Here is an 18,577-nt window from a genome sequence, read left to right on the forward strand (position 1 = left end):
AACATGTTTAATGACTTGAGAACTATTTCCCCAGTGGTCCTCGTTCCAGGATTCAAGATCATATCTGAAATTACTTCCGGAGGCGGCGCAAAAAGGCAATGGCGGTCCTCCTCTAGTGCTGAGGGGGAAGCTCTGCGGAATCGGGTCGTCCGCTACGGCAAAGCGGAGACCCGCACCGAAAAACCACAGGAAGCAAGAGCCTGTGGCCGTGGGACTCGGCGGGCGCCGAAAGCGACCTCCGAAACGTTGAAGAGACCCCGTAAGGAGCCTCGGATCGCGGAGGGGGTTGCGGCGCTGTGAGTCGATCGCTACTCTGCAGAGTGAAGCCGCGCAGCTGCTGCCACTGAGCGCTGACCTTTTTTCCTCAAAATTTCGGAATCAGAAGCTACAACCCGTGAGTAAAGAGGGACTTTTACAATTGGGCTCTAAATTTAAAGAAAATTGGCAGAAAGCGGAGTGACGTTAAAAGGAAGTCCGTCTTCCGCTGCTATTTAAACTACAAAGCAAAGAGCTGGAGGAGTGGAGCTTTTGTAGAGGCTTTTGAAACCATCTGATCTGAGCATCCACTGGAACTACCTCTAGACGAAGAAAAGATATATTTATTGGACCTACTTTCTATCTGAACTGTGTTAATTTTCTCCTGTGGGAACTACAAATTTGGATTGAGAAACCCAGGTATTTGGGCTGCCTAAGAACAGAAGAGCTGTCAGTTTGCAAACTTGGCTATTGTGTATCTGGACTTGTAACATTCTGAGCTTTTACAGACTTGTTACTTTGAAATACTAGCTAGCACTTGTCAGAAACAATGTTATGTTACTAATACCAACTCTGCTAAACACTAGTTTGAAGGTCCTGGGACTTTAAAATCAACTTTATTGACCTTATTTGATTTGACTTCTTCCCTCAAGACACTTCAAGCCCCCTCTAGAGGATTTGGGACTAACAGCAGTGACATTATTCTACTTTCTCTTTCCCTTTCCTCCTGTTTGACTGTTTATCTCTGGGCTGCTATTTTCTCATGGGAACAACCCAGACTGACCTTGACTTTTAGATAACTTTGGAATGAGTGGCACAAGAAAAAGAGGACCAAGAACTAGACAAACAACTTTAACCTCGGCCTTACAGACACGTAGATCATCTGTACCTATCATACCGTCGGCAGCGGAAGAAGAAACTGAGCAGCTGCAACTGGAAGATATGGCCTCAGGAACAACTGCTTCAATTTTAGAGAAAATCTATGAAAAGTTGGAATCTTTGGACAAAAGAGTGGAATCTTTGGACAAGAAAGCAGATGAACAAACAGCTAAGATTGATCAAAATACAGCCTGCCTAAATCAAATAACTGGACAAGTGGCACAGAACGTACAAGCAATTGGGCAGTTGACTGAGGACACTATAGAAAATCGAAAACTGGCCGAGGCTACTAGTCAAAAAGTTGAAAAATTAGAACAAGAGGTAAAGCCACTCTGCAAACAGGTTGGAGAGCAACAGACGTACTTATCTATGATAGAACTTCGGAATCGGGAAAATAACTTAAGGATAAGGTCAATACCAGAAGCTGAGGAAGGGAATCTAACTGAGTTCCTGACCAAAGAGTTTTCCAAGTTTTGGCTTATTGAAGAGAAGGATTTTAAAATTCTGTCAGCTTTCAGACTTGGGAAATTTGCAAGGAAAGACAAGCCCAGAGACTGTTTGATAACTTTGAGATCAAAGGAGGAAAGGGATAAGATTTTGGGCCTGCACTACGGAAAGTCACTGGACATTTTGGGCAGAAGAATTGAAATTTACAAAGATATCCCGAGACAACTGCTGGACCTTAGATCTGAATATTCTGAATTGGCCAGACTGTTGAGGAGCAACTCAATCATCTTTAGGTGGGAATTTCCTCAGGGATTATCCTTCACCTTTAGAGGGAAGAAGGTTAAAATCAAAACAGTGGAAGATAGAGACAAATTTTTGACTGCTTACGGAGAGGACCTACAGAAAGGAATTGAAACACCTTTTGGGCCTGGAGCACCTGCTGTACCTACACCCTTGGACACTGAAGACTCAGAGAAAAAGGAACCACCCCTTGAAAAATAGCAGATCCATCCAGGATGTCTCTGCAGCTCCTGAGTTGGAACATAAATGGCGCTAACATTCCGGAGAAAAGGAAAAAAATATTTCATATTTTGAAAAAAGAACAATTGGACATTGTTTGTTTGCAAGAAACACATGTGACTAGGCTACACAGAAAAGTGCTAATAAATAAAAGATTAGGCCAAGAATTTATATCTTCGGACCGAGTGAAGAAGAGAGGAGTAGTGATCTATGCGAAAGAGAGCCTGTCACCTAAATTCCTTTTTAAAGATGAACATGGAAGAATTTTGGCAATTGAGATACAACACCAAGGAGAGAAGTTTTTGATATTAGGAATTTATGCACCAAATGAGGGGAAATCAGAATTTTACAAGAAGCTGCATGAGAGTGTCCTGGACTATCTGGACTATGACAACATCATTATGATGGGAGATATGAATGGCGTGGTCTCAACCAATATGGATAAGTCTCAAAACCAAAATGTGACAAAAGATGGCAGACTACCTAAGACTTTTTTTGAACTGACTGACAATATGGACTTGATTGACATTTGGAGGACAAAGAACCCCTTGGGAAGAGAGGGAACATTCTTTTCTGAAGCCCAACTGACATGGACAAGAATCGACCAAATATGGATATCTAGAGGTCTGGCACCTAAGACCAGAAAGGTGGAAATCTGCCCAAAGACCTGCTCTGACCATAATGCGGTAAAGATGGATATGACACTATTACCAACCGGCTCCTTTAGATGGAAAATGAATGACAACTTGTTTAGAGATCAGGAAATTATTAAGAAGGCCCAAAAAGCTTTGAAGGATTATTTTGAGATAAATTTGAACACTTCGGTGGAAAAAAGAACTATCTGGGACGCAAGTAAGGCCGTGATGAGGGGGTTCTTGATACAACAGAACGCTGTAAAGAAAAGGACACAAAATGAGAAAAAAGACAAGATCTTGGAGAAAGTTAAAGAACTAGAGAAGAAGTTAAGATCTAATCCGAAGTCACAGCCGACTCTGAGAGAAATTAAACTATACCAAGCACAATATTCTAAACTGATAAACCAGGAAATAGAGTGGAAAGTTAAACTAATGAAACAAAAAACATTTGAATCTGCGAATAAATGCGGGAAACTGTTAGCTTGGCAATTGAAGAAAAGACAAAAACTAAATACAGTTACTAATTTAGAGATTGAAGGAAGAAACATTCAGAACCCCGTGGATATTAGAAAATGCTTCCAGAGATACTTTAAAAAATTATATACACAAGGGCCGCAAGATGAGGCTGAGATTAAACAATTTTTGGAAAAGAATGGACTACCAAAACTGTCACAAGAAAATAGATCAATCCTGAATTGTAAAATAACACCACAAGAGAGTGAACTTGCCATTCAGAACATGAAATTGGGCAAATCTCCAGGGCCAGATGGGCTGACCTCCAAGTACTATAAGATATTGAAGGACTATTTGATACAACCATTGATGGAGGTCAGCAATGAAATTATGGAGGGGAAGAAGGCGCCGGAATCGTGGAAAGAAGCCTTTATCACATTGATACCAAAATCGGAAGTTGAAAAGACGCAACTGAAGAACTACCGTCCCATCTCCCTTTTAAATGTGGATTACAAAATATTTGCAGACATTTTAGCAAGAAGATTTAAAAAAGTTCTAAATGAAGTAATTCATAAAGATCAGGCAGGCTTTCTCCCAGGTAGACATCTGTTTGCTAACACAAGGAACATTATTGATATTTTGGAATTCTTGCAAACAGATGTCAACATAAAAGCAGTGTTAATTTTTATAGATGCGGAGAAGGCCTTCGACAACATCTCTTGGAAATTTATGAAAGGGAACTTAGAAGGGATGGGAGTGGGACGGGGTTTTGAAAATGGGATTGACGCAATTTATTCAGAACAAAAGGCTAAACTGATAGTTAACAATGTGGTTACAGAAGAGTTTAAAATTGAAAAAGGAACACGACAAGGTTGCCCCATCTCCCCATTGTTATTTATCTCAGTTCTGGAGGTGCTCTTGAATATGATTAGAGGAGACCGGTTGGTGGAAGGAATACAGGTCGGAGTGAAACAATATAAACTTAAAGCTTTTGCAGATGATTTAGTTTTGACTTTGCAGGAGCCAGAATCTAGTACGAAAAGAGTATTGCAAATAATTCAAGATTTTGGTCGGGTGGCGGGATTTAAATTAAACAAGCAGAAAACCAAGGTAGTGGGGAAAAACCTGACAGATGCAGAGTCAGAACGGTTTCAGAGAGAGACAGAGTTAAATGTGGTCAAGAAAGTTAAATACCTAGGGGTGAACATAACAGCAAAAAATCTGAGTTTATTTAAGGACAACTATGAGAAATGTTGGTCAGAAATTAAGAGAGATTTAGACAGCTGGACAAGACTGAAACTTTCCTTGTTAGGCCGAATTGCTGCTATCAAGATGAATGTATTGCCAAAAATGTTGCTTTTGTTTCAAACATTACAGATTGTGGATAAGACAGAGTGCTTTCGGAAGTGGCAGAGAGATATTTCTAAATTTGTCTGGCAGGGCAAAAAGCCCAGAATTAAGTTTAAGATACTAACAGATGCGAAAGAAAGAGGGGGCTTTGCCCTGCCAGACTTAAGGCTTTACTATGAATCAGCAGCCTTCTGCTGGTTAAAAGACTGGCTACTTCTCGAGGACACTGATGTGCTGGATCTGGAGGGTTTTAACAATGCTTTTGGTTGGCATGCATATTTATGGTATGACAAGGTTAAGATTAACAAGGTTTTCAAGAATCATATTGTCAGAAAAGCAGTGTTTAATGTCTGGACAAAATATAAAGACTTACTGGAAAATAAAACACCAAGGTGGCTTTCACCATTGGAAGCTAAGGCCCGAAAAAGATCCAATATGGAGGCCAACTGGCCAAAGTATTGGGAAATACTAGAAAAAGATGGAGATAACTGGAAATTGCAGAGTATGGAGAAAATGAGAGATAAAGTGCGAGATTGGTTACATTACGCTCAGATTAAGGAAGTTTTTAAACTTGACAAAAAGTTAGGGTTCCAGGTGGAGAAATCGAAGTTGGAAACGGAATTGTTAGAGCCTAAGACCAAGGTACTTTCAAGAATGTATAACTTGCTGTTAAAATGGAACACACAAGATGAAACGGTAAAATCAGCCATGATAAAGTGGGCACAGGACATTGGGCATAATATCATGTTTGAGGACTGGGAAAGGCTGTGGACTACTGGGTTGAATTTTACTGCTTGTAATGCTTTAAAAGAAAATGTAATGAAAATGATATATAGATGGTACATGACCCCAGTCAAACTTGCAAAAATATACCACTTGTCTGATAATAAGTGTTGGAAATGTAAAGAAAATGAAGGAACATTCTTTCACCTCTGGTGGACCTGCCCTAAAGTGAAGGCTTTCTGGGAAAAGATATACAATGAACTGAAAAAGGTATTTAAGTATACCTTCTCTAAGAAACCAGAGGCCTTTCTTCTGGGTATGGTGGACCAAGGGGTGGTAAAGAAGGACCGAACATTCTTTATGTATGCAACAACAGCAGCAAGGATACTTCTCGCGAAGCACTGGAAAACACAAGATCTACCCACACTGGAAGAATGGCAGATGCAACTGATGGACTATATGCAACTGGCCGAGATGACCGGCAGAATCCGAGATCTGGGAGAGGAGACGGTAGAAGAAGATTGGAAAAAATTTAAGATTTACTTGCAAAAACATTGTAAACTGTATGAATGCTAAGCAGGATGCTTGATTATAAACAATTTGGCACCATTAAAATAGATGAAGCGAAGTAGGAAGATAGGTTAAAATGTAAGAAAAAACAATCTTTATTTTGGATAAATATTTGGTTAAATTTAATTGATAGTTAGACAGTAAGGATGGAAGTAAGGTGATAATTTGCTGGACTAAATTTTTTTTAACATGGAAGGTAGGGGCGGGAGATGCGAGGAGGTCACAAGAAGATAAGAAAGTATGTTACGTTTTGTTATAACTTGGTTTGTTTATTATATTGTAACTTAAAAACTTCAATAAAATATTTATAAAAAAAAAAAACAAGATCATATCTGAAATTAGTCTTTTTTTTTTACCACAGTGAGGATCCATTTATGCTTACATTAAACCATTATTTTTCAGTAGTGATCTCTGCTTTGTTAAGGCTATTGATTTGCCTAGCATTGTCTCAGTTTCTCTTGTCGTGCCTTTCCATGTGGCCTGGGGGTGTGAAACACACAGGCTAAACTGAAGACTCATAAGATCCTACATAAGAAACTCTCACTACTCACATTGTGAACTATACAAAACACCACACACACAAAAGTAAATAAATATTTGTGGCGGATTTACACAACCAGTTTAAGTGTAAGATTGCAATGCAAAGTGGTAACTTCTTGCTGTGTTTTTTTTTTAAACACCATATAGTTAGCACGCGAAGGGAGAAGATTCCGTGAGTTGTCTTAAGCGTTACTGGAACTTTGAACAAAATTTCTGCCCTAAGAATAACAGAATGAAGCTACCAAAGTGGACTGGATCCTATTTTGCTTGGCGGTCAGGGAAAGAAACTACATTCATAAATGTAGATTTAAGCCCTCTTTCCCCTTGTGTGGTAGGGAAGCAAGAAGTCTGGCATTAAGCAGCTGGCATAGGGATTACCGAATCTCAGGAGGATTAAGAATTCTGGCTTGTAGGAGGGTCACCAGAATTGTATGCTATGTAACCACATGGTGCTTTCAGGACAAAGCCTACAAAATTCTGAGTGACGCTCACTTTTAGTAATGTGGAACATTCAACAGGAGCTAGTTACTCCTTTAGTGTGGTATAGTGGATATTCACTCTCCTTTAGCCTCAGCTGTTGCAAGGATAAAGTAGGATGATCGCTTATATTCCTTCCTGAGCTTCTTGGAGGAAGAGTGAAATGCAAAATTAAATTAAAAACCAATTAACATAACCCTAGATGGGCAGATAAAACTATGGGTTATAAATTGTTCCAAGTTTCACAAAAATTCAGTCATAGATATGATATGCAGAAGATATTATTAGGATGGGAAGACAATGTCGGAAGAAAAATGCTAGGATATTAATGCCTTTGACATTATTGGGGTGGGAGCTGTAACATTTAAAGGCCTGGTACCACATGAGTGGGACCATTTGCAATGGTTTTTTCCACCCAGCCAGAACTCCTGATGATTGCTGGGTGATAATTATGTGCATGATCAGACCCTCCCATATGTTGCTGAGCCTTTAAATGGTGCTGCAGCAACGTGGGGCGAACCTAAATAACTTGCCATAATACCACTGCTGTAAAGGCTACCATTGAAACTTTTTATACCTACTTTGGTTACATATAAAGTTCACGTTGAAATGAATGGCAGTACAAAAGGCCCAGTGAATTACCTACTGCTCAGGTTGCATTAAAACTACCTGTTTCTTTTTCAAAGAAATTGTCAAATGTAGCAGCAGAGAGTACACCTAGCAGATGTGGTGCTGGACTCAGAAGACTTGGATTTCAATTAATTCCCAGCTAAGAGACCGATCTTCCCATGTCACCCTGAGGCACTTACTTAATCTGCATTTCAGACAGCTGCAGAGTAATAATCCTAGGTGGGAACAACCAAACAAGCTCTGCTGTCAACACCACAAGTTTTAGCTGAATAATTTGAGTTTTTAAAAAAATGTTCTTTGAATAATTGGGGGGGGGGATGGGAAATTTTATTTATAGAAGCATTTTGGTTTAACCCTCATGGTCTGGGTGAGTTTGTAATATATCCATTTGTAGAGGAAGAAGTGATACTGAGGGAACACTAATACCTTCCATGTTCACACGTTTGTATCATACCCTTCCTGACAGGAACTTATGGTAATGTAGAAGAGGTTGAGAAATGGTGATGGGCCTAATAATGAGCAATTGGAAACCAACCCCTGCCCAAATCAAAGGTCGGCATGTCAACCACTACACACAACCCTGACTATATCACTATCTCTCAGCTGGCTTCATCCTTATTTTTAATATATGCACATAATATATACAGTTGTACCTTGGCTCCCGAACGCCTTGCAAGTCGAACATTTTGGCTTCCGAACACCGCAAACCTGGAAGTGAGTGTTCCGGTTTGCGAACGTTCTCTGGAAGCCGAATGTCCACCGCGGCTTCCAATTGTGTTCAGGAAGCTCCTGTGCCTTGGTTGTTGAACATTTTTGGAAGTCGAACGGACTTCCAGAATGGATTCCATTAAACAACCAAGGTACGACTGTACATTGGAATCATAGAATTGTAGAGTTGGAAGGCACTTTGTTGTTTGTCTCTCCTATAATTTTTACACATAAACTCTCAATCTTCCTTCTGTGTTACAGGTCATGGATTTCTTTACAAGTGTACACTTCCTTTACGTATAATGCTACTTCCCCTCCTTTCCTGTTTGGTCTATTTCTTTTGAGCAGGTTATACCCCTCAATTCTTACATTCTAGTCATGAGTCTCATCTCTCCAGGTTTCAGAAATGCCCGCTAGGTATATTTGCCATCCTATATTAAAGTTCCAATTTTTCTTGCTTGTTTCCCATACTTTGTGCATTAGTATAGAGATAACTGAAATCATGAGTCATTCCCTCCAGCCGCTTACTTCTTGTAGTTTCTTGCCCTTTGGCAGGTTTCTGGAGCACCAACTCAGTTTCCTGTGCACCAGTGAAGCTATTATCCCTAGTACCATATGTTCTTCTGCTGTCAGTAATGTTGTCTCTCTCCCTCAGGATCTAGTTTAAAGCTCTCCTGAGCAGGTTCATGAGACTCTTAGCAAACACATTCTTGCCAACTGCTATGATCTGTGGAGAAAAACTACTTTAGGAGCTTTAGCTACTTCTGTAGTGAAAAGGAGCTTGAACTGTGGCATGCAGGCCTCAGAAACTAGTAAAATGTCAATATGGTCAGGAGGTACAGCTCCTCAGCTCTCGTGTTCATCTTATTCTGAGCCCTGTTTCTCTACTCCCTAGTTCCGTTTGAAGCAGAGAAATATATTAAAACATTACACATATATCAAGTTTACGTAATTTGTTCCCATTTATGTAATGGAGTTTTCTGGTTGAAGACTTTGTAGTATTTTGGTGCAAATATTTTTATTAAAATACTTTTGTATGTTGGAGAATAGGTTGTTCACTGGATCCTGCTACCATTTGGGGCTCCTTAATGGCTGTAATAGCAGGTATTATGTCAGGTTTCAAGTTGGTGAAGATCCTGCAGAATGACCTTTATTTTACTCAAGTTTCACAACACATAAAAGCTGTGCTAAGATGGGCAACTGGCTGGTTTTCGGGCACCTCTAACATTCATAGAGCACTTCCTTTGGGGGGTGAATTAAGTTACAACCAAATCTTGTTCTAACAGCTTTAGAGTGCTTTGAAAATGCTACATTCCATGTGGAACTTAAATATGCATAGAATTTATTTTTCCACATTTGTGTTGACTAAAAGCATTTGTTTCTTGATAAATATAGCATTACTTGGCTAGCCCTTTCATGTAGATCTTCATTATCAGTATTCTCTGAAGCAGCCCACCCAACTCCTGCTGTGAGACAAGCAAGTACATTCATATGCCACAAAACTGAGAGCCCTTAAAAGGTCTGGAATAAGCAAGAAGATCACTAACTCAGGCCAATTCTGAGCTACACCAAATGTCAAACTTAATTAATATACATAACGCTATACAAAAAATTTTCGCTGCTCCATTTTCTTCCTTGCAGCTACCATGAAAGCTAGCAAGAAGAATTTAGGATATGCTAACCAAACAACCAACAAAACAAAATACACAGAATGTCCAGGAAATTATAAAACAAAATCCCGAAGCATTAATTTAAAGAGTCTGTCATAAAACATGCCATTCTGAGCTCAGTTCTATGCTCTTTTGAAACTTAACTATGGATTAAGACAGATATTTCGTTGGAAATGCTTGCCTCCTTCTCCAATCTTTTGTATGGCTGTATCTTTAACAGACAACACACAATTTCTACTGGCGGTGTCTGTTATTTACCTCACAAATACAACTAGGTTTTGCATGCAGAAATGTTGCCTGCATCCTTGTCTCTTCTGTGACTTCAGTCCATGAGATTTCTTATTTCCAAATCGATTACTATTTCAAACTTATTGATATCAGCTCATTCTTTTCAGAATCTTCTAAAGCTCTGGAAGTCTTTTTTCTCCTAAAGATATTGACTGTGTGTGATCAATTCAAAGGTCCCAACCCTGAATAAATGAGGCAGTTTTTATAGTTTCTGCTGTTAACTCTTCCATTCTAAATACCACAGGGCTGGGGGGGGGGGGGAATCTCGATTTTTAACTGAAATAAATAAATAAATGGAAAAAAGAAATTGCTTTGCTTACTTCCAATGAAAAGAAAGTCTTGGATAACTGTTCAAGGAGGTATCAACTCCTTGCAGTGCATGATCCAGCTCCTTGCTCAAATGGTTCTATTTTGCTTAAGTTGTCTATAATAATGTTTGGAAGGTTGTGCATGCCTACAAATTTCTCTACTAGAATATGCGACTTTTCATCTGGGTGAGTCACGTCACATAGGGCTTTGGAAGCACCACTGTGGGCTGATCAGTTCTGCAAAACCTTCTCTTGTCCAAACTGCATCTTTACATATTCCACATCTGATGTCAACAACAACAAATTATTTATACCCTGCCCATCTGACTGGGTTGCCCCTGCCGCTCTGGACGGCTTCCAACATACATAAAACATAATAAAACATAATACCTTAAAAAGTTTCCCTATACAGGGCTGCCGTCAGATGTCTCCTAAAGGTTATATTTACTAATTTCCTTGGTAAAGTAAAAGTAAAGATAAAGGACCCCTGGACGGTTAAGTCCAGTCCAAAATCGACTATGGGGTATGGTGCTCATCTCCGCTTTCAGACCGAGGGAGCTGGCGTTTGTCCACAGACAGCTTTCTGGGTCATGTAGCCAGCATGACTAAACCATTTCTGGCACAACAGGACACTGTGACGGAAGCCAGAGTGCACGGAAATGCCGTTTACCTTCCCGCCACAGTGGTACCTATCTATCTACTCACACTTGAGATGCTAGGTTGGCAGGAGCTGGGACAAAGCAATGGGAGCTCACCCGGTCATGCTGATTTGAGCTGCCGACTTTACAATCGGCAAGCCCAAGACACTTGGCGATTTAGACCACAGCACCACCTGCATCCCTGCTCAGCTCCTTGACATTTGATGGGAGGGCATTCCACAGGGTAGGTGCCACTACCGAGAAGACCCTCTGCTTGACATCAGGTGTCCGGTAGGTGGGCTTGGCTTGGCTGAAATGGCCTTGCTGCTTTAACCCATCTGAAAAAGACTACCAGGTTTTTTAACTCGCTGGGAGTATTCTCTAAAAGCATGCTTAAAAAATATTAAATAGTGTTTATCAGTCAAAAACTAAAACTATCTTCTTCCATGTTTGTATTTGAATACGGCTTGAGGCACAGTTTTTACCGTGGTTGACTATCTGTTGAAAAAACTTGCCACAGCACACAATATTGCATAATTGTGTTAAACTGGCTAACTCCATCGTGAGTTAACATTACATTAAAAGCAGCTCACTCACATAATGCCTTTGTAAATATATAATAAGATTTTGTTGAACGCAAAGAGCTATTTTGACAAAACTGCAGCCGCAGTATTTCAGAGAACACAGAATGTTCTTACTTGAAATGACCTAAAATTGGCTTGTGAAAAATATGCCTAAAAATGAAAGCAAGATTCAGGCTGTTTCTGCTGCTTTCACTTTTTTCCTCCATCGGATAACTGACTGGGTCTAATGAGCTACAAAGTTCAAGGCTTAGCGATTCAATAAAATTCAAAACCTAGAAGGCAAGACAGCTACTTTTTAGAACAGAAGACTTTTCTCCTTCTCCTTCTTTGTGGGCTTCTCAGTAATTATGTCTCTGTGCCAACCCACTCATATCCTTTGAACTATCAGATCAATAACACTGCGTATTTCCCCCAGAACTACATTGTAAAATATGGCAATAAAAAAGGCCTATGCAGATATTTATTTGGAAATTGGATCTCAGAAGCAAAAGTTACATTGTTGGAAGCCAAAAAAAATTATTTCAGATTTATATAATAATGATATTTCCACTACAACATTACTGATTCACAATTTTAATTACCGGTAAGCCAACACATGTGACCAAAAGCGGCAGAGAAACATATTATTGAGCTTAACTGGGCTTGTGAATCAGGCTTGTAAACACGGCTCCATATTGCTTCATTAAGCTCAAACTTGGGTGGAAAGAAATAAGGTATACAGGAATTATGCAAGATTTCATTTTTTTTAGTATGTGGGCATAGCTTTATTCTTATGCTTGAACATTATATTGTATGTGTTTTTAGCTGTAAATTCTGTGAGATTTCACAGGGCAAAACAAGCAAAATACATAAAACAACCCCAGTTTATAAGTTGAGGAAGCAGCAAGCGATGGCTGAGAGCGAACATCACTTCACATTTTTATGCTACAACCCCATATGCATTTGTCAGGAAGAAGCCCCATTGAACATAGTGGGATTTATTTTTATGCATAGCATTGTAGTAGTTTTATTTTAGTTAGAAAGGAGAGCAAAGGACTTGCAGGAAATGGGACTTTTGAGGAAAGGTTTTAGAAGAGAGAGAAGGGGTACCACATTGGTTTTATGGGAGAGAGTTCTAGGAACGAGGACGAAGATAACATGGAACGCAACATAAGTTTTACTCAGAATAGATCCACTGAAATGAACGTGACTAAGCTAGGTCCATTGATTTCAATGGATCTGCTGTGAGCAAAACTTAACTAAATGCCACTCAGTGACTCTGAGCGTCACGGTCTCTTCACACTGCCTTTTATTCCATCATTACAGCTGCAGGCCTGATTTATCTTCCAGTTTTGTAATCTGTACTCTTCCCTAACTGCCATTTATTTCAAGGTGGTTGCATAGGTGGCATGGACTGTGCCCTCAGTATTCATGGCAGACTGCAGAAAAAGAAAGGTGGTGTGGGAAATTTGGTATGAAGAGTCTTCCTCCTCTCTCCACCCCCCCATAAAAAAACCAACACTTAATGATTACAATGGTAAAGAATGGCACTTCAGACCAAATGTAACTTAATACATGAAATGAAAAGACCACGATGTAAATAAAAAGTGCATCATAATTCATCTGAAGTGTGCACACATACATATGCCCCGCACCTCTGCCTCACAGAGAGTTGCAGCAAATCCTTCATGATGTTGTATGAGAGGCCAAACACTCCACAACTGCATTATGCAGCTGTTTGAATAACAAAGGGAACTAAGGGCCTGGAATGCATGTTCCCAGCACAGCTCTCCTCCAGCCATCATGAGATCTGTAAATATACCCTCTTGCTACACAACACACAGAACAAAAACACCTGAAACACTTAATATTAGCGGCAACTATTATTGGAGTACTGCTGTGCTAACCATTTATATTAAGTGAAGCTGAACCTCTGGTTAGAAGAGAAACTGGACGAATGAGAAACTCATGAAATCCTAACTTCAATATCAAAACTGGGAACTAAAAACAAACAAACCCAAAGCCCATTGGGTTTCCCCCACCCTCTTAAAATTCCATAAGATCATTTAAAATGTGATTTTTCTTGTTTTAAATCAAAGGTGGGATTAATAGCAGAAAATACGAACTTCTAAAGTACTGAAATACAATCATCGGTGCCTTGTACAGTCAGCTAGGGGAAACTGTTTTGAACATAGAAAAGTAAATTATGTGAAAAAGGAGTCCCTTTTCCTAAACATGTGCAATTTAAAGAGCCACTGAAGAGCCAAAGCATCTTACTGATTGCTTTTCACTTTCCCACTGCTGAAACTAAGTGGTGCTGTATTTACTTTGATTTTAAAATCCATTATTGCCTGCTTTCTAATAAACCAGAGTGTGGAACAAGAACTCTTATTCTTAAAAGTCCCTTAAAAAAAAAAAAAAAGAACACAAAACCTGAAGGCCTTAATCCTTAAAAGCACTCCCTCCCCCCTCCCCCCCTCTTTTCCCTAAAACATGTTAGCAGATGCTGTCCTTGCAGCTGGCCCTAGACTGAAAGTGCACTTACATTTTTATGTTTAGAACTGAAGGACTCTAAAGTTAGTGTTTGCACCACAGAAAAAGCAACGGCAAGGGTATTCATTGGTACTTGTGCAATTCATTCTTTAAGAAAAGGAAATGGAAAGAAAGATTTCATGTCCTGGACTTCAGGCCTTTGATCATTTGATGAGCGCTGGATTCTCAACCTGGGCCTCAAACTTCTCAGGCCAGACAAAGGAGGGCTAGGCCTCACAGACCGGTCCCTAGATTCCTGTCAGAACAAAAACTTTGGCTGCCTCACAGTGTGACAGCCTGGGAAAGGCCCACCTCAGCAGGGCTGAGATGCCCGCTCTGCCCTTTGATCTTTCATTTAAACTGCCCAAAAGCGCCAGGTCAGGGATTTCAGACTGCACACCCCCAATGGCAGAGGGGTGCAGGTCAAGAACAAAATGGGGCTGACCAATCTGAAAAACCCTGCAAGTCTTTTCTTTGGCCAGTTTCACATGACTTGTCTTGCATTGTGCCACACTAAGCCCACACTTAAAATGGAATTTGACATTACATGGTACAATGGAGTCAGTAAATGGCATTCTTTAGAGCTCTTGCAACAAAGTCAACCCTTCCCTTAAGTGGTTGAAAGCTTGAAGCTAGAAAATACTACTTGTTTACTACTCTGTGAAGAAAACAGTATGTATTTTGCAGTTTTGCTTTCATTGCAACCTCTGATGGAAAAATGGAATGAGCTTAACAAAAGTCTAATAAATGTGGCATGTCTTCTCCTTCCCTCAGCTCAATAACTTTGATACAGGCAGATCAAGATGCCACTTGAAATTCAAATGTTCCAAGCAGATGAAATGCTTTTTTTTTTTTTTGCACAAATGGCAAAAGATCCTCAGTGAGTTGTTTCGTTTCGTTTTTTAAGGGGGGGAAATTATAACGTAGCGCACAGAAAACACAGTCATACCAGACAAGACATACATGGCAAGGTCAAGTTGCCCAAACCAAAAATGAAGTCAACGCCCACATTCTCAAATAATAACATAGCCACCAGTATTTCAAACATGAAAATAAGAGACATCCCTATGTATAGATAAGCTCAGAGGCATTGCCTAATGGACAAAAGGTAGATGAGACCCTTTTAAGACAGGACACACACACACACTTTGTGCATAACGCTAAAGCAAACCATTGGGTAAGCATGAACACATGATTGTTTGGATACTTTGGCTGCTTTGCGACCCCTCAGTCCTCCTGCTGCCGTGCAACCCATTAAAAATCCATGGCTTGGCTTTGTGCCACATCTCATCCTTCATAGTTTGACTCACTCTAGACAATCCAGGCCACCCTACAGGGAGGACTGGGGGAGGCCATGATTTCTGCTGTGACATCGACATGCTCACACTTAACTATAGTTTGGCTCAACATTACACGTGAACTGGGCAACAGACAGGGCACAAGAAACAAAGAGGCCACAAGACAAAATTCACTCACATGGCACAAAAAGCTTTGCTATATATCCCACATTAATGGTGCAATCCTATGCACGTCTCTTAAAAATTAAGTCCTGTGGAATGGGACTAATTTCCAGGCATGTATAGGAGGAGATTTTTTTTTGGGGGGGGGAAACCCCATATTCTAGATCATCTGGTATCCTAATCTTTCAGGGTCATTGGAAATAAGGCAAAAAGCACTGTAAATATGTTAAGATGCATTATTTATGATTGAATCAAGTTGTTGGGTGCCCTGCTATGCATTACCTTTGATATATGCAGAATTTCTCATCACACAAAGCAGTCTTTGATGAGTAGTTCTGTGAGACCAAAGACTTCATAGTGCTGCATCTACAAAGTTGAGCCGATGAGAGTTGTTTTTTTTAATGTTTAAACTATCTGAAAAAAAGTGTGCTTGAGGAGGGGGTGATTTTCAGATAATGCAGGTTAGATTTCTCAGCAATCTATTCCGTAAGCAACTCAAGAGCAATCTCTCTTCCTCCAAGGGTTTCAGAGTAGCAGAGCAAACAACTCTTGGAACTGTGAAATCAAAGAGGAAACCAACATTCTTTGAAAGACTATAGTGATGAAACACTATAGTTTGGTGAGATGCCTTCACACCTCAGTTTCACCAAGCATAGATTATTCTAATCTATGACTTTACCACATGGTGATGATGCCTGAACTTTTCCCACATGAGAATCTGTGGCAGAGAAAAATTACACAATGTTCAGGGTAATAAAGCCGCCCAGAGTGGCTGGGGAAACCCAGCCAGATGGGTGGGCTATAAATAATTTTAAAAATGTTATTGTTGTTGTTATGGTATTCTTATTAAATCTGGCCCTAATAGTCAATTTACAGAAAAAAGTTATTTACATTTAAAGTAATATACTTTGTCAATCTCAAAGCTTTAGTGGCATATAAATATACTTTTTGTCATCTTCATTGCTTGGGCCGCAGTGAAATGATCATCAGTGCTTGTATCATTATGATGTGGAATAGATTGAGATTGCAGAGTTCTGTGTTCAACTTTGTAGGCAAATTTTCTTATGCTGATTTCTAGGGCTTCCAGCTAATATAAGAGATGTTCAGGGATGAGGTGGGGAGACTAAGCACCAGTGGCTTCTTTAAAGGTGCAATGATTAGACTGTTTTCCTTAGGGCAGAGGCCTGTACACTAGTTCTGCCCAGACCACTTGGAAGGTAAATAATGGGAATTTCACTATTTCAGTGCAAAATGGGGACACAAAGTTTATTATCAAGAGCAGGCATCCCCAACCTTCAGCCCTCCAGATGTTTTGGACTACAATTCCCATCATTGCTGACCACTGGTCTAGTTGGCTAGGGATCATGGGAGTTGTAGGCCAAAACATACCTGATCAAGAGCAACCCAGGTATGAATAAAAGCAGCTTTCCTTTTTCTGCTAACTGCAGGACATGGTTTGTAGTATTTTATTGCTACAATTTGTTTTCTCATACATTTAATGGCTAGAGCATTTAAGAAAATAATTTGCTTTACTGGAAAGAGTCTGGCATGGAGCATAATAGAGCTCCATATTGAGCTGTTTAGATGCTGACTGTAGAACACACCTCTGGATGATACGCAACTAAATCATGTTCAGGGTCTGGTCACGAGTAAAACAGGAGATCACCCTATGGTTTAACACTACTTGGTATTTATTAGCACATATGTTATTACTTAATATTTTGGTTCTCGGCATAAAGCAACTATTAGCCGCATCATTATCTGCTATGATGAATTGGACTGCATTTCTACAGCCTAAGGTGTAGATACAAATCACTGAATACTCCTAGAATCAGTTGTTAATTCCTATACATGCCTTGGAGGTGCAGGTATCATTGGGAAGAATACAGCATTCCTCTCAACACAGATATCCAATATGCGGTAAATATATAAGCCATTGCTTCGCCTTTCAGTATTTAGTACTACTGGCCTCCTATCAAGCAAGCTAAGCTATCTGAAAGCAAGCAGCTAATCTCATTCAACACTATTTTAGACATGCTTGCAAGCTTAGGCGTGCCCACCTGATTCTGCCCCCTCTACCCCCATTATTTTTTTAGTTAAATACCATATGCCCGTGTCATGTCATAAACTGCTTTTGAAAGTCCCCTCAATTTCAAAAGTGCATTGCCATGTAGCTTAAAAAGCTGCTCTTCAAGAAACTCTAGCTTGGATTGGATTGATCTTTATTACGGCCATTGGCCCGTTAGCTTAAAATCCCCATGGCCATGCAGAATGAGCTATGCTTTTCTGCCCCTGTCTTAATTAGGAGGCAATACAGAAGCTGTAGTAAGAACATAAGAAGAGCCATCAGGCTAGTCCAGTGTCCTGTTCTCATAGTGGCCACCTAGATGCTTGTGCGAAACTGGCAAGCAGGACCTGAGCACAACAGCCTCTCCTCTCCTGCAGTTTCCAGTAACTGGAATCCAGAAGCAACTGTGGAGGCAGAGCATAGCCATCGTGGCTAATAGCCATTGATAGCCTTAACCTCTATGACTGTCAGAACTGCCAGCTGCCTTGAGTTGCGGCGCTCAGGAGAGATAACAGTCCAGAAGCCCAGCCATATTTTACACTCTTGATTGCTTCTTGGCGTATTTACAAGCAGTTCAAAAAAGCGATCCGATCATCATGGAGAGTTGTTCCGTCTGACATCTTTCCTCTTGTGGTGGGGCCAGCACAGCCACCTTCCCAGCCCCCTCCTACTTCCCCTGTGACGAGAGGCACTGGCTCTCGGAAGTACCCCCTCCCTCTCAGAATCACTCCCCTCTGACCCCCCTTCTTTCCCCTTCCCTTCCTTCTGAAGACGAAAAGCTGCTGATCAAAGGGGATCTTTCCCGGTAACCTCCCATTCCTTCCTCCCTCGCTGTCTGTAGTTCCCTGACAATGACATTGCCCA

The 18,577-nt window shown here is 40.3% G+C and overlaps 1 protein-coding gene and 1 long non-coding RNA gene across 5 annotated transcripts in view; one reads left to right on the forward strand and one right to left on the reverse strand.

Moving 5' to 3' along the window:
• Window positions 1-18,577, forward strand: part of LOC114607049 (uncharacterized) — a 142,908-nt gene that overhangs the window by 93,085 nt on the left and 31,246 nt on the right. The window lies entirely within an intron of this gene.
• The window catches only part of PTPRN2 (protein tyrosine phosphatase receptor type N2), a 647,226-nt gene that overhangs the window by 6,400 nt on the left and 622,249 nt on the right, over window positions 1-18,577 (reverse strand). The window lies entirely within an intron of this gene.

This window comes from Podarcis muralis, chromosome 12 (assembly GCF_964188315.1).
Source record: "Podarcis muralis chromosome 12, rPodMur119.hap1.1, whole genome shotgun sequence".
NCBI lineage: Eukaryota > Metazoa > Chordata > Lepidosauria > Squamata > Lacertidae > Podarcis > Podarcis muralis.